General features: G+C 44.2%; 1 protein-coding gene across 3 annotated transcripts in view; it reads left to right on the forward strand.

The window, feature by feature from the left end:
* The first annotated feature begins 606 nt into the window (after nt 1–606).
* NCKAP5 (NCK associated protein 5) overlaps nt 607–15,170 on the forward strand; it is a 671,283-nt gene continuing 656,719 nt past the window's right edge. For 2 of the 3 annotated variants that reach the window (XR_011201523.1, XM_069224677.1), the window contains exon 1: nt 607–1,209. The gene's annotated coding sequence lies outside the window, so the exon portion shown is untranslated. Of the gene's footprint in view, nt 1,210–3,680; nt 3,741–15,170 lie in introns of those variants that run through there. The other variant, XM_069224678.1, reaches the window with a different exon arrangement.

A 15,170-nucleotide genomic window follows, 5' to 3' on the forward strand; every position in this document is an offset into this window, starting at 1 on the left:
GTGACCAAAATATCGTTTGACAGAGATATCGTTTACAAAAACATCACCCCACATGAACTATTTATAGCAAATAAACTCCGACTGGGACCCTATCTTTGATAACTGTTATTAAGAACACACTTTTTCTGGCAGATTACATTTTTGGTCATGATATTCTGTCATAATACTCCCCAAAATTGTGTTTACTATACCTGCAACAAAGATCATACTTCCAACATAAACTGTGTGGTACAATTTATTTGAGGTGAACAGGTTACATCCTGCTAGCTTCATGCACTTTGGCTGTAGTATGGTGGTGTCTGTGTGGTGAGTGACATGGGCTGTCTCTGCAGGGGTAAGCTTCAAGTCAGGCTCTCCTCTCCTCGTGGGTACTGGAGAGAGAGCTGGTGACACAGGCCACTCGCTGCTACATAAAGAACAGAAGGCTGGACCTACAGCCACTGCCTGCCCTGGCAATGAGTGTGAAGGGTGTTGAGGGGCTGAACTCTCTGACACCGCGGAGGGACGCGTCAGTGTCTCCCCTACTCTCCGTTGACGTGAATGAGCGAGGGCTGGCCCTCCTCTGAACAGCAAGGGCAGGAGGCAGGCCCTGCTCCCAGGCAGTGCCTTCCCTATCAGTCACCCAGCTCACAGCAGACAATGGAGCTGCTCGGCCTGCCCTGCTCCCTCCACCCCGCCTCCCTCCTCTCACACTGGCGCTCCTAACCCGGGCTGCTGCAGGCTCAGATTTGTCAGAGCCATTCAGTTGAGACTGATTATGATTGCAGCAGATGGGCTGGATTTGACAGCCGATCCTAAGCAGTTTCTTTAGGGCTGGGGGAATTAATAGGCCCCGTTTTGCAGGATCGCACACAGAGCCCGGGCAGCAGCGCCCTCCCCGCTGAGGAAAGTGCCACCTCCCGAGCCAGCGGCCCTCCCCGAACACATGTTCAACGTCCCGGAGCCTGAGAGGAGCAGCGAGGCACACAACAAAGCGAAAGGAGAAGCCGGGAGAGGGGGCGGGGAGGGGGTGTGAAGCTCAGCCTGCTGGGGCCGCCGCTGCTGCTCTCTGTGGCTTGCTGCTGGCCGGGCCCAGCTCTCTGCCTGGAAACTTTATCAACTCTGCCCCCTGCTCCCTTCGCGACGCTCGTTCCACTCTGGGATTACTATGTTGTGGTATCGGGATGTGTGAACTCCCCGCCGTCCTGACCATGTTTCTCCACGGAGCAGGTAAGCAGCTTGGTCTGCGCGTTTCCTCTCCTTCCCAGGGAAGCTCCACAGTGTCTGCATGCGAGTTGCACTGCGTCACGCTGTCCAGCCGCGAGCCACCACGCTGGGACTATTTCATGAACTTGCTGTGTACTTCAGTTTGTGTCTTTGGTATGATGTCAGGCTGCTAGCTGAGGGTGCTGCGCTACCTATTTATTTCCAACGCACAGGTCCCTCTGTTTGGGACACATATATTGATTTGCAATTAACGTGTGTGTGTTTGTCGTATCCCATGTTGTTTGGATTGCTGTACTCACCCCGCACTTCTTTCTGAAGTAAACCAACCGCAAGGTGGTGTGTGGGGCTTTCAGCACATTATGTGTTTGTTTTTAGTGTGTTCCTGTGGAGATTTTTACTTTGCCAGGGTAATGTTGAGGGTGTATAGAAGTTTTCATTGCTGTTAAGGATTGTTACACTGCTTCACCCCCTATCCAGCCACACTAGTTCGCATGAGACTTCCTGATTAGTGAGGGGACCCAGCAGCAGCTGGATTATGCATCGTCCGGGTGAGGAAGTGTCAGATGTGAGCTGGCACAGGGGACGCGATTGCTGCTGGGCTAGGACTGGCACGGGGAGGGTGATCCCTCAGCCGCTTTGCACTATTGCGTTCTGTTCAGCCTTTTAGGGGGGGGGGAGTGGACATACTGTATGCTTCTCCTCCGTCAAACCTCAAACACGCACTATTTTTTGTAGAAGTGGCTCTGTTTAGTGCTGCCTCCTGCGGCACCTATGGCTGTCACGTGTGGGGTGCCACAGCTCTAGCCTAGCAGGGGGACAGGTTAGGAAGGGTGACTCTCGGCCCTGCTGCTGCATGCCACCCTGGTTAGCCTAGGACTAGCAGTGACCTCTGATGCTAGGCTGTGCCCTGCCGATCCCATAAGTATGGACGGCAAGTGGTGGGTATGGAGAGGACTGGTAGCTCTGTTGTTGCATTTTCACCACTACTATTGCTGGCACCGGGGTCAGGAAGTGTGCCCATCGCCCCTGTTGTAATTTGCCCTATACAGACCCAGGGTTGTTGTAGTGTACAGAGGGAGATATGCCTATGCCCTCGCGTCTCCAACTGGACTGCACCCTCCTCAGCGTATACCGAGCTGCTGCTGAACGGAGCCCACCTTGGCGCAGGACTGCCACGGATAGTACTTCCAGCCTTCCCAAGTTGTGATAAACGTTTTCTAGTTATGTGACTTGTCATGTGGCTTGCTTAAGCTATTATACTGAAATGCACTGGACTAAAGGGAATTGTGATTAGTAGTAAGATGTGTATGGAAGGCTGGCCAGATATTCGAATTAGCAATACTTGCTCGTGAAGGGGATGCCTCTGGGCTGCAAGGGGCATTTCTTGACAGCCGCGCTAAATGCACAGGAGGGGGTTGCTTTGAGCTCCTAGTGGGGCGTGGGGTGTGTGTGTGTGTGGGGGGGGGTTATAACCATTCAGCTGTGCGAAGTGCGCTGCCGGGGTTTGCTCGGGAGCGTGGCTACCACTGGTGCAGCAGCTGCAGTTGCACCGGGACACAGCGACAATCCTGTATTTTACTGTCCGAACAGCAGTCACAAAAGGTCTGTTTTCCTTGCTTGGCACCCTTTGCTTCGTTACTGGATTTGTCGGGCCCTTCTGCTGCCCTGTACCCGCCTCAGCCCAGGACTGGCACGGTGCACTGAAGCGGTGCCTCCGGGCGCTGTTGCTGTACTGTGGACTGCTCTGGACTGGCACAGCTCAGAACAGGGACTGGCTTCTGGCCCTGATGCCGGGCTGTGCCTTCCTCCTCTCAGAGCCGGAGTGGAAGGGCTTCCCCCGGGCCGTGCTGCTGTACGGTTTCTACTAAAGTGCCAGTCCCCTGGCTGTCTACGTTTGTTGTCCTTGGAAAGTCAGGCGTGCTTTGGACGGAAACTCAGAGCAAAAAAAAAAGAGAAGTAATCCGGGTGAGTAGGAGGGGGCGTGGGTAGCCCCCTCCTTGCGCATGTTTTACAGTGGGAAGCGGCACGGCTGTGTGCCCTGTTGCTACTAGCAACTGCATGTACTGTACTGAGATGGCCTGGCAGCTCCATAAGCAGCTTTAACTCTGATGGATGGTGCAGTGACATTATGATGGTTTATAAGCGGGACTGGTGAAAATAATCAAGCTTTCATTTTTTCCTTTTCTCTGAGCGATCTGGATTAAAGATCTGTGTTGGTTAATCCCGGTGCCATCTCTTCGTGGTGGTGATGTTTTGTGCTGTTTCATTGACAGACGCAGAGTTTAATTCCGCTTGCTCAGCACTGTGCATTCTTTTGTTACTTCAGATACAAAATAAACGCCTTTCAAACGACCCCTCCCAATTTCTTGGATTTTTTTAAAGAACTGTCCGAGAAGGACTCGGCTTTTTTTTTTTTTTTTTTAAAGTCCTACAGGAAATTGCTGGCACCGGAGTCCTCCTTGCTATGTGAAATATTTGGCTTCCGGTGACGTGGGGCCGGTCACCTCCCCACATGCAGAACAGGCTCGGCACAGGTAAACCGGTCTCCGCAAGAATGCCGAATATTTCTGCGCCTGCCCGCTGCTGCTGTGAAAACAGGGCGTTTGTTTACCTCAGACCTGTGGTGTTGTGGTTTGTGGCGACCACCTTGCGGGCACTCCGCCCTGTGGCGCGCACAGTTAGTGCTGTGCCAAACTACGGTTCTTTTTCCATTTTCCAAAAGGTTTGAGAGGTGGGTGGGGCGGGGGGACGTTGGAGTGTGTCTTTGCTATTCCCTCGATCGTGTTTGGTGCGTGTTTTAACCCGATGCATCAAAAAGAAAGCTCTTGTGTGTGAGCAAAGAATGTGTCAGAATCTGCACCTCCCCTGTATAAACAGACTGGGGCAAAAATCCCCTGCTTGTTTACTTGAACAAAATCCAGCAATCTCAACATGCTTTCATTCTGCCCGCAGCAATGATGGGGGTTAACAGCAGCTGCCTGCTCTCCTCGCAGTTCCCCCACATTAAACAGTTCTCCCTTGTTGATTCTAAGTCCTTGGACTATGTGTATTCAATTAAAGGGACAAGGGCATAAAACATCCTATTAAGAAGAGCCCTTTATCTTCAGCTGAGAGAGCAATGCAGATCTCTCCCGGCCCTGCACCCGAGTACAAGTAAGCCGGAAGTACGCAGCCACGTGACATATAAATAGATTTAATTCTGTGCCAGCTGACAATCCGCTGCTTTTCATCATGTGTATTGCCCACTGTACATACATACAAATTATACCAATTATAATTACGTTAACAAATAAATAGTCTTACCTAAAGCTTAATTTTTGTTTATGGTTAGTATAGTGAGGCCTGCAAAACCCAGCACAATCTCATGAGTCAGGTACGTAGATGGCTGGAAGAACTTTCTGGTGTAGCACACTGTCACTCGAGTCGCTCACGTTTTTACTAGTTTGGGTAATTGAGGCACAGGGCTGTTAGATGATCTGTCAAAAATCACACAAATAAATTGTCCTAGCGAACAAGCTCGGACCGAAAGTAAAGCGTCCCGGGTGCCAAGTCTGCAACCTAACCATAAGAGGGAACGCGCTATCCTCCTGGATAGCGCGTCCCCTGAAATAAATGGCACTTTTTGCCGGCACGCAGAACGTTTTTTTATTGCTGGAGATTCTGGACAAGCTTGCGTGGACGAGCATTTTATTGGCCAGCGATTTACATCAGTGGACTAAACTGTGTACATTTGTAGATGGAAGATAAGCTCTGTAAGTAAACAGGAGCCCAGTGGTCTGTAAGTTTACACGCCTGGGGGGGTTAGGGGTGGTTGAAGGGGGCTTTCCCACTACTTGATGCGAGAATTGTTCGTGGGAACGGTCTGCTCTGCAGGTCTCTTCTTTGGCAGCAGTTTACATTTTCTCTATATACCTTCTTAGGAGACTTGCATTTGGCGACCATCATTCCGTTTTATTTTTGAACTTCTCAGAGGGCGGATGTCATTTACGGCGCTGTAAAGATCTCAGATAAGAGTTTCCCACAGTGTGGTGATCAGTGGTACATACGCAACGCTTAAGCGTGGTTGATAATTGCACTGTATCCATGGCGAGGAATTCCAAACGTCAGATTTTTTTAAAGTCACCGGAAGTGACAGACGATCCAAGGGCATAGACAACATTTTTTTGTGTACACAAATATTTAACTGTGTATTTAAACTTCTCTCCCGACTGTCGAGGTTCTTTGAGACAAAGATGCGACGGCAGCGTGCAGTGGTGCGGGGAAGTATGGAGTGACATTGACTGAGATATGGATCCGATCCTCACTCAAAAAAAGTCATGGCGCACACACTCCCACATTTGTGCAAACTCGCGGCAGAATTATTGAAGCTCTCCGCGCAGGGCCCGCAAACGGAAACAGGTGACCACCTACTGGACTTGTGCATGGTTCAAAAGCAAGATGTTCCTGGTATCACTGCTTTGTTCCTGAAGTCCTCAGAAGTCTGCAAGCTTGCAGAGAAGCTAGAGGCCAAATATTGAGCTGAAGGAAGCCCCTTTGTCTTTAGGAACTACAGAGATTGCACAGAAGCAAGGAACACGTTTGGTGGAGGTGAGGTAAACGGCTCTTCCATGTTGGCCAACAAAGTCTGCTTTTTAAACTTACAACCCATTGGCTACTAGCTTTTCAAACCGGATGCAAACTATGTGCCGTCTTCATAGCTGGTTATCAGAGGGTCAACTTGCAGATAAAAGTTTGCAGGCCAATTTACATTGTATCACTGCTAGCGTTCTAATAGTACATTGTTTATTAGCAGTCTGAGAGCTATAATAATTAATGATGCGATTTGCTAGTAAATGCAAACACTCTTTATTAATGCTAGCTCAGCTGGGGAAAGGGAAGCGAGATGAAGGTGTCCGGGTAGGTGGTGAGGTGGTCTCATCGCTGTAGTTTCTCAAAACCTGAATCTGGAGCACCCTTGTTTCAGAACATCTGACTATTTCATAATGACAAAATTCTGCTTTAGGAAGTGCACATTTCTCAAAGCTCTAGATTTGGCAAATTAATCAGGGTTTACTGACGCCACACTTTTTAAGAAACAAGAATTTAAATCACTTAGCGCTGAGAGGCCACTGTCCACCCAGCACTGAATATAAATCCAGGCTGATCCTATAAACGTTGTGGCTACCATATAAAAGCCTATTTGTGTCGTGGTTGAAATGGGGCTGTAATCATAAGTGACCTTTTAATTTTCTATCTTTATTAGTTACGGGCGACATGTGGCCAGTAAAATAAAAGAAGTCTGTTGTAGAGACATGTGATATCTTCTTAGGCTGAGAATATACCAGACACCTGTGTTCTGAATTGCTTGTAGTTGATATAGTTGTTTGTGGTAAGTCGTCTTCCTGGCATTATATCTACAAGTTTCTATGTGTCTTTTAGGAAGCTTTAACTACATTTCTATGTGCGAATCAGTGGCTAGGTAATGTGATCTATGCTTTGCCCATAGTCTGAAATTTTTGTAGCGCCACTATGCCTTTTTGGGTCAACAGAGCACTTTATAAATATATCTCCATTCCAATCCATTCTTTACCCGCAAGTATTCCCTGTGTACATTTTATCAGTTTATACGTGGTGCAACATCCCGAGGGAAGACGGGTCAGAAAGAGGAACGGAAAGCAAAGGCAATAACCCTGATTCCTCAGGTGAGTCTTGAGAACTTGGAATCAGGGGGTAATTTTTGCATGTGGGTCTGCTTGCCTTGAGGGCCTTAATTATCTCAGAAGCCATTTTATATACCAGGAGGTTTACACATGTAGAGTTGGCTGTGTAAAAGTATTGTGGTACTTATTTAAAAGTACCAAAGAATGAAGGCAAATAGCAGGGCATGGCGGGCGACATTCACCTCTATTGCCATTTTACGTAATGGATGGAGAGCCACTAAAGAATAAATATACTTTACTGTATTCTTCTGAATGCACTGAAGCAAAAAGGTGCCATAAAATGTTGGAAACATAATGTTTCGTGGTCATGCTACTGATTTTTTGACAATGCCCCTAAATGTCTGTCCACTCTTCTCTTTTGATCACAAAAATACAATATTTTTGGAGTCAAGAATTTCATTTTTTGCAAAAGAGATACTAGTATTAATGTTTGTTTTAGTCCCCCCCCGGCACCACTTGCATTACTAGTTTGCTTAGTATTCAGGAAAAGGAAGGAACTTGCCTTACTTCTGGTCTAGTTTATGGATGTTCTTTAAGCAAGACTCAGCTTCCTCTTGGCCAACACTTACACAAGGCATTACTCAAAACTGTTGCATTGACTAAGATGCCTAATTGAATGCAAATGTCACCTCCCCCCGTAGGAAAAGGAAACCATCATTGTACTGTACCCCACTATACATGGAAGTCCTGATGGGTACTTTTTGTTTGGCACCACAGTTTGCACTTATTGGAGAAAAACATCAACAGTGAAATCTCTTTCGTCATTGCCTATGCATACTTGATGCAATACGCTGAGACTTGAAAATTAAAGTGCACCATTGGATTATTGAATGGAAATTAGAGCTGCAAGTGGATTTTACATTTTTTATATCTTGCAGTTTTCACCACAGAGTTCACCCTGGCTGTATTCTTGGAGATGTGATGTCGCAGAGGCAAAGGGAATTATTTTTGTGGTCTTTCATGTGCAGTTTTAACTAGGGGCGTGCCAAAATACATATGGTGTTCTGCTGCAACTTACTGAAGCTTTTTAAACTTTGCAATCTTCCTGAAATCTGTAAACATTATGAAATGTAAAAGAAAACCAAAAATGGGAGAACACATTTACTAAAATTAGGTTTGAGGGAAAGTACTCAGCAAAAAAGTCTTTAAAAAACTTTTGGGGGGAACACTCTCTTGCAAACCCTTTTCTTTTCAAGAAATCTCTTGCAACAAACGTTGATCAAAATTCGATAAAGAACCAACATAGCACATTTTCTAAAATTTGAAGTATGACCAACCTCGACCAAAGATTAGGGGAGGTGCCTCTCTGTTTCACCTGTCGGTTTCCTTCGGCTAGCTTCCTGGAGTTTTTTTTTAAAGCATAGGTTGTGTAAGAATGTCACAAAGTTTGAAAAAGGGTTGAAACCCGTGCTTTGTAAGAAAAAAACAGAGCACATTTTAAATGTAGCTGATGAATTCTCCAACAGAAACTTTGAAGTAATATTGTCCTACAAAAGCTAAAAACTTTTTTCGTAGGAAACTTCACCAACAGGTGAAAATATGCAAAATTCACAAACTTCATACTGTTTATTAGTGCCAAGTTACTAAACTTTACAGCACTCCACAGGACAAACCTTAATCGTGCACACTATTAGCAAAAATAAAAGAATGACCCTTACAAGATGACATATTGTATTTGTATTGTCTTCCCATGCGACTCTAGTTCAACCAGCAAGTTTACCCAGTGGTTTAAGTGCCTTAGCTGCGTCTATCCTTGACTTAGTCCACATGCCACAAAATTCTTCCGAACCTTTGTTCTTGAGGTGTTGTCGCCTCCATTTGTCACATATGCTTCACATTTAGTGGTCCAGACACCTCCATACCAGACAGGTGGCAAATCTGAGAAAACATGTTGGTCTGCTTTCCCTTTGAAACTAAATAAGGAATGTATTTATTGGACACGTGCAATAACATTGGAACAGAAAGTGTTGTGAGCTAATTTGCTTTCCTCAGTTGTGGGCATTGCGGCATACTGCTGTCACTGAGGACCCATTGGAATGCTGTGGGCAGAAAAAATATGTTAAAAAAAGAACTCCGAGGCAATTCTGGGGATGATGTGAACTCCAAACAGCCTTCAGGGTGGCTTTGCACTCAGAGAGGGCTGTGTACCGCTGAGGGTTTCTACATAGGACTGTGTGTCCAGCCAGAAGGAGACTCAAAGCTTTTTTTCTCTCAGAAGACTATGTTGGAGAAAATGCCCCCATGTGAGATGGTTGAAATCCAGCCTTAATTCTACAAAGGATTATGCATTGAATGCTTTAACCTCTACCCCCTCCTTCTCCATTTCATGTTGTGCACTATTTTACCCCTTATTCTGTTTTAGATCATGGTGTGAATTGAGAGTGCATGGTTATTGTAACCAGAAAGCAGATTCTGTCCAGGAATAAGCATTTATAAGATTGGTTCTAGAGCATTGGTGTCCAAGGCAGGTCCAGAAGGGTGTGACCCATGCTCGATTTTCAGAATATTTGCATGAGTATTTTTCAAAAGAAGACATCTAAATGGAATTCATTTATATAGATTTTGCTTTCCTGAAAATCTGCCATTGTTCCAACCCTCCTGGAGATATTTTGGTATTTCATGTTTGAGCTCAGGCCAAAACAAAGTGGCCACATAATACAGAAACTGCAGTGGATCCCAGGTGGCCTAAATAAGCAAAAAGACTGCCACGTGCTAAGAGCAGGTCAAAGAAAATATCACTCTGATTTGGGAAATGAATGTCACTGGATGGTGTTGACATACCCACTGGCATAGCCTTCTCACAACTTCTCTTTCCCTTCTTTCTGCGGCAGATATCCTGCCAGCCTACACTACCTACACTAGTACTGTCAAAATCAGTACTGTATGTGCGTTCACGTAGCTTCTCGTGTTGATGGAATCCAGAAGTACAGTCTCTCACTTGGAGTGGCACTGCACCCACATAACTTTAGGCACACCATGAGCTTATGATGATAGAAGTCCTACGGAGTCATAGGAGGTGTTTTAACTTGATATCATTTCCATTCCTAATGCTCTCAATGCTCTCAATATTCCTAAAAAATAATGCTTTCCCTAAACATACAGAAAACTATTGCTAACACTGATTGTCACGACATCTAAGATTCTCACAAAATTCCTCGTAGAATGTTTTTTTCTTCATTCAGGCCCATTCACGTTGTTGAGAAGGGTGAAGTAACATTTCAAAGTATCATTTGTAGTTTATGACACACATTTTCTATTCAGATTCCACTCCAACAAGCAACATGATTGCCAGTGGAGAACAGCATTGCATTTACATTTGAAAGTAGAGCTAACTGTCCCTGCCCGGTGGCAGCCGCTGGCTGCACCTGTCTTAAACTGTTCCCTCTGGCCTGTCACCAATGGTATTTCCACCAGGACTACAACAGTCACCACTCCACTCCCTACCCAGAACCAAGTGGTCTGGAGCTGCCTGGTTCATTCCAGCCCTTTCTCACCCAGAACAGAGCAACCCCTAGACAGGCAAAGGCTTTCATGCATCCCTCCCCTCAACACGCACTGCAAACCCGGCATGTGGAAGGGGTTACTATAGGGAGGGCACAGATTTGCTTCTCCAGCATACCTAACCCACACAACATCTTGGTATACAAAATACTGTCTTGTAGTGGACCAGCCGGGCAGAGTGATTTCGCTTAATTTGAAGTTGTGTAAAGTTACAACACCTCACCTTGCTTCTCTGATGCAGTATGCATGAATTTGCAAGACTTTGCCAGCCTAAGGCTTTGTTCCACCTTCCCTAATTTTACATGTGATGCTCTAGAAGAAAAAGGCAGAAACAGAGAACACCTACTGGGGTCCTGTGGCAAAAAGCTAGACAACCTATCACAGCCTCCATAGCTAGAAGGACAGTAGGTAGACGAGATGGTGCAGTGAAAGCATGTGACCCCCCCAACTCCCACAAACTTGTCCCATATGACCACATTGCATTTTAGTCTGACCCTACAAGATAGTAAAACATAATAAACCAAAATAAATAGTACCCTTCTTATGCGAAATTGAAACTGTAAATGAAAGGAAAGTGGACTGTTGTCTTTTTTCCTAAATGTGTCCCACCAACAGAGGTGTATTTATGTTGTTCATCCCCACTTCAATTGTGCTGTTACCGTGGGACTTCTATTGCTTCCTCTGTTATGCATATCAAGCACCTATTCCCTTATATGCAACAGTGCATCAATTGTCCTCCGCATCAACATAGGCGCCAGCAGACTCAGTTGACTATGTAGATCTCTCACATCTACCACACAGCGTATTTACTTAGGCAAGTATCTCAGGACCAGAGCAACTCCAGTTCGAATCCCTCCACAATGACTTGTAATGCATGAACGACAAGCACTGCTCCTCTAAAACACAAGGTATAGAGCATCCTCCTTACGTACTTCTTTTCCTCCTTTTCAGTGAATGTAAATCCACCTGTAACTATTGTCCACAGCAATCTCAACATCCGTGTATCCATTGCAACATGAATGCCCGGAACTCATCTGTAACAGATGCCTTCCAATGACTTCCAATCAAAATATGAATCCCAGGCTTCAACACTCCATGTATCATAATCACTGACTCATGAGCACTTGTCAGTCCCCAGTTAGAGGCTCTAATTCCTCCCCAGAAACGCACCAACATATTTCTCTAATAGACTTTTGGAAGAAGAGACATGGATCAGCAACCAAGCCTAAAGGCTGGCTGTGATCTTTGACATCACGTTTCTTTTCTAACAACCAATTCTTAGCATTGCAGTTTAGACCCATCACCATCCACTAGCAAACTGTGTAAAACACCTCATGGACAAAACATGTCTGGACTGTCTCAACAAAGCACAAATCTGCTGTAAATTGTCTTGCTGCAACAGCCACCAAAATACATATCTAATACCGTCATCCCTTAGCACTGTAGATAGATACATAGACTTAAAGAAAGTGAACACTTAACACATTCTAGAAACGCTTCCTTGTTGACCTGTGCATTGAAGTTACCGCACCTGCAGCAAACCACAATCCCTTCTTTCCACTTGACCAACTAACCACCATTGACAGCTGATGTTCCAAATCTGCAGGTGGTACCCACAGTCCACAAACTTTGATTATCTCTTGAATCTCGTATTTGCATTGGCTGCAAACAGAGGTAGACCCCCCAAATATGTTTTTCAAGAAATGCCTTTCTCTGTCAATTGGCCTCATGTGCTTCAAAGGGAAATCGGTAGAACTAGATATTCATGCAGGCCATCCTCTTTTAAATTACTGGAATGTGCATCTTCCTGATGCTACAACACTAAAGAAGATGAGACAAATTGCTAGTAATATAAATCCAACACATTTTATGTAGGCATAATTCATCAAGCACCCTTCCTCTTCCCTCTGTTCTGCCGAGTCGCACCTTTCGATGATCTTCAAGATCTGTCGCTCCAGATGCAGAGGACTCACCTTCTCATACCTAGCCCCCAAGTACTGGAATTCGCTCTCTGATTCCTCTGTTTCCTCTGTTTTCTTTTGCTTGCAATATAGTTTCCCAGATTTTCGGAAAGCCCTTGAGACTCACCTCTTTAAATCGTAATTCTTCCTTTCCCCTGTTAGTCCTCTTACTCCATAAGTTAGCACCTGGACATCCTTATGGGTAATCGTAGCTCAATAAATTTAATCATCATCATTACCCACCACCAAAGTCTCACAAAAGGTCAGAAGGCCTTCTCACAATGATGTTTTTAGAGATGTAGGTAAGAGCCTTGATTGTCTCTACAGCATTTCATTTTTGCAAAGGTGATATGGTCCAGGTCGTGTATTGGAAAGTTTATGTTTAACATGTAATATTCTTGCACTTTCTTTTTGACTAATATTGTGGTTGGATGAAGGTACGGGTTACCTACATTTTATCAGAAGAGTGAATGTTTTTGCTGTTTTAAGTTTCTAGTAGTAAAACAATACTATGTTAACGTTTAATACATTTCTTGTATTAAGCTAATGAGTAAAATCACTATTTTAAACTCTTGTAAGTTCTCAATTATGATGTGAAGAAAAACCCTGTGGAGAAGTGCAGCAATTGCAGTTTTCATATATGCTCTGTACCATGTTTCAAGTACATGACATCATTCTTCATTGGGTCTAAACGTCTTTCCTCATCAGCATTTTCAGCTTCACCCACCAACATTTAAATTGCCCCCAACCTTCATTATAAATGAAGTGCCAATTTGTCATTTCCTATTTAATGAAGTTCACTGGTACAATTTCCTGCCACAGCAAGCTATTCGTATGTATTCCCTTTACTAAGCACAAAACGAATGAATCTGATGCTCGGAGAGATGTCATGAGTCAGGTTTATTGAGATAAATTGTCTTTCTTTTCAAATGTTCTGAAAAACTGTATTCTTGTACCCAATTTAAAAATGTGAAGAAAATTAACAGATTACCCATCTTCTTTAAGCTTGTACCTTATACATTTTCAAAGACAACACAAAAACAGCCATTTGACCAGAGCCATTGAAATCACTCCCTAAACCAAAACGCACTGGAACCCTATTCACTTTTTTTTATACAATGATGAAACTGGCATGTGGCAGAGTGATACACCATTCAACAAATGGCTAACTGTAGTACTGAGATATCACATTAAGTAGGTCAATTGAAAAAGCCAAAGAGAATATACTGAAAATGCAACAACTAAATTAAAGACAGTCATATTAACTCAACCACTGTTTCCCCAATGGCAATCGTCTATGCTATTTTAACTAAAGGTGGGTGAAGCTCGCAGAATTTGTCTCCTCGGAATTCCGCGTAGTTACATAAAAATTCCATGAGATTCCTCGGCGGTCCTCCAATGAGCAGAATTATGCGCACATCGCTGCTCACGCTGTGATTTAGTGCCTGGAGCGCATTCTGCACTGAAAACGCAGCACAATGGCACTATGCACCACACAGCGGGTGCAGCTACTGAAGTTGATTTTACTGCATCTTGAGTAGATTTTCTAATTGAGCGGCAGCCTTCTGGCTTTGAACAGTCGTGATCACCTGTGTTAGAAAAATCTCACCGGATGTCCTCCTAGCGACCAGAAATCGCGGTAGGGGATGATAAATCTCGCTTGCCAATTTAGCTTTCTAGAGCCGCCAGCAAGAAAAAATTCCACCGCACAACTATTGTCAGAATTTGACCGGAACTCCTAGTTACAAGAGTAATGCAGAGTCACCAAAATTCAGCCAGTTCCGCAGGCGAAACAGAATACTTCACCCACCCCTAATTTTAACCCACCCCTTCTGTTTGACTGGATGTGACAGCTGGCTCCATTAGGCTCGAAGTGCATATTTAGTTTTCATTTTAACATGTTTTAAATAGAAACATGAAGACATGTACCCAACCTTAGCCCTACCGCCAAAAGACTTACACCTTATCTATCACTTAATGGTCAATAGGAGGTTCATTAATCAATTTGGCTTTCATTACTCTGAAGAATCCCACTTGTGTAGTAGCCTGCTTTTACAAGCCGGCATAAAGTTTATTTCCAGACCAGGAGGAGAAATCAATCTTTAAAATAACAAAGAGTGGGGCACCAAATACTGTTATGGGTCAACTATATCTCAGAATATCGTATACACAGAAATATGGTCTGCCATAAATATCATGTTTTAAATATTATATACAAGATATATATTTTTGTTGTGTGTACATTTTCTGTTTTTCAATCAAAGGGGCGATATTTCTGTAAAATGGTGTTTAGGACACAATATTTATATGCAATGACATTTTGACCACAATATTCCACTACCATATTTTACAGATTATTGTCATAATTTTATTTAAAGCGTCTATCACAACCACTGTAATCTACACAAGGCTGGGGAGATATAAGCCACTATTTCCCATTTTATTTGTTAATTGTGCAAGGCCTACTATATGAGTTTCTTGATAGCCTAATTTGTGGCTTATTACGTTGTGCTTGATGTTTGCTAGATAATGTTAGTTTGTATTCCTTTATTTTCATAATGTGTGTGTTTTTGTTTACGATATTTGTTGATATTCATATTGTGTATGTCGTGTTTATGGTAACTGTCTGTTAGGCCGGAAGCGTGTGGTATGCTAAGAATGTTGTAGGTGGGGAGGTTTGATAGCATGGCAGTTCGATGTCCGGTGGATACTAGTGCCGCATGCCGTAGATCGCTGTCTGCTATTTTAAATAAACTAAAGTTTTGACTACTTATTTGAATTAGGATGGACTCAATAAAAATCA

This window comes from Pleurodeles waltl, chromosome 3_1, assembly GCF_031143425.1.
Source record: "Pleurodeles waltl isolate 20211129_DDA chromosome 3_1, aPleWal1.hap1.20221129, whole genome shotgun sequence".
Taxonomy (NCBI): Eukaryota; Metazoa; Chordata; class Amphibia; order Caudata; family Salamandridae; genus Pleurodeles; species Pleurodeles waltl.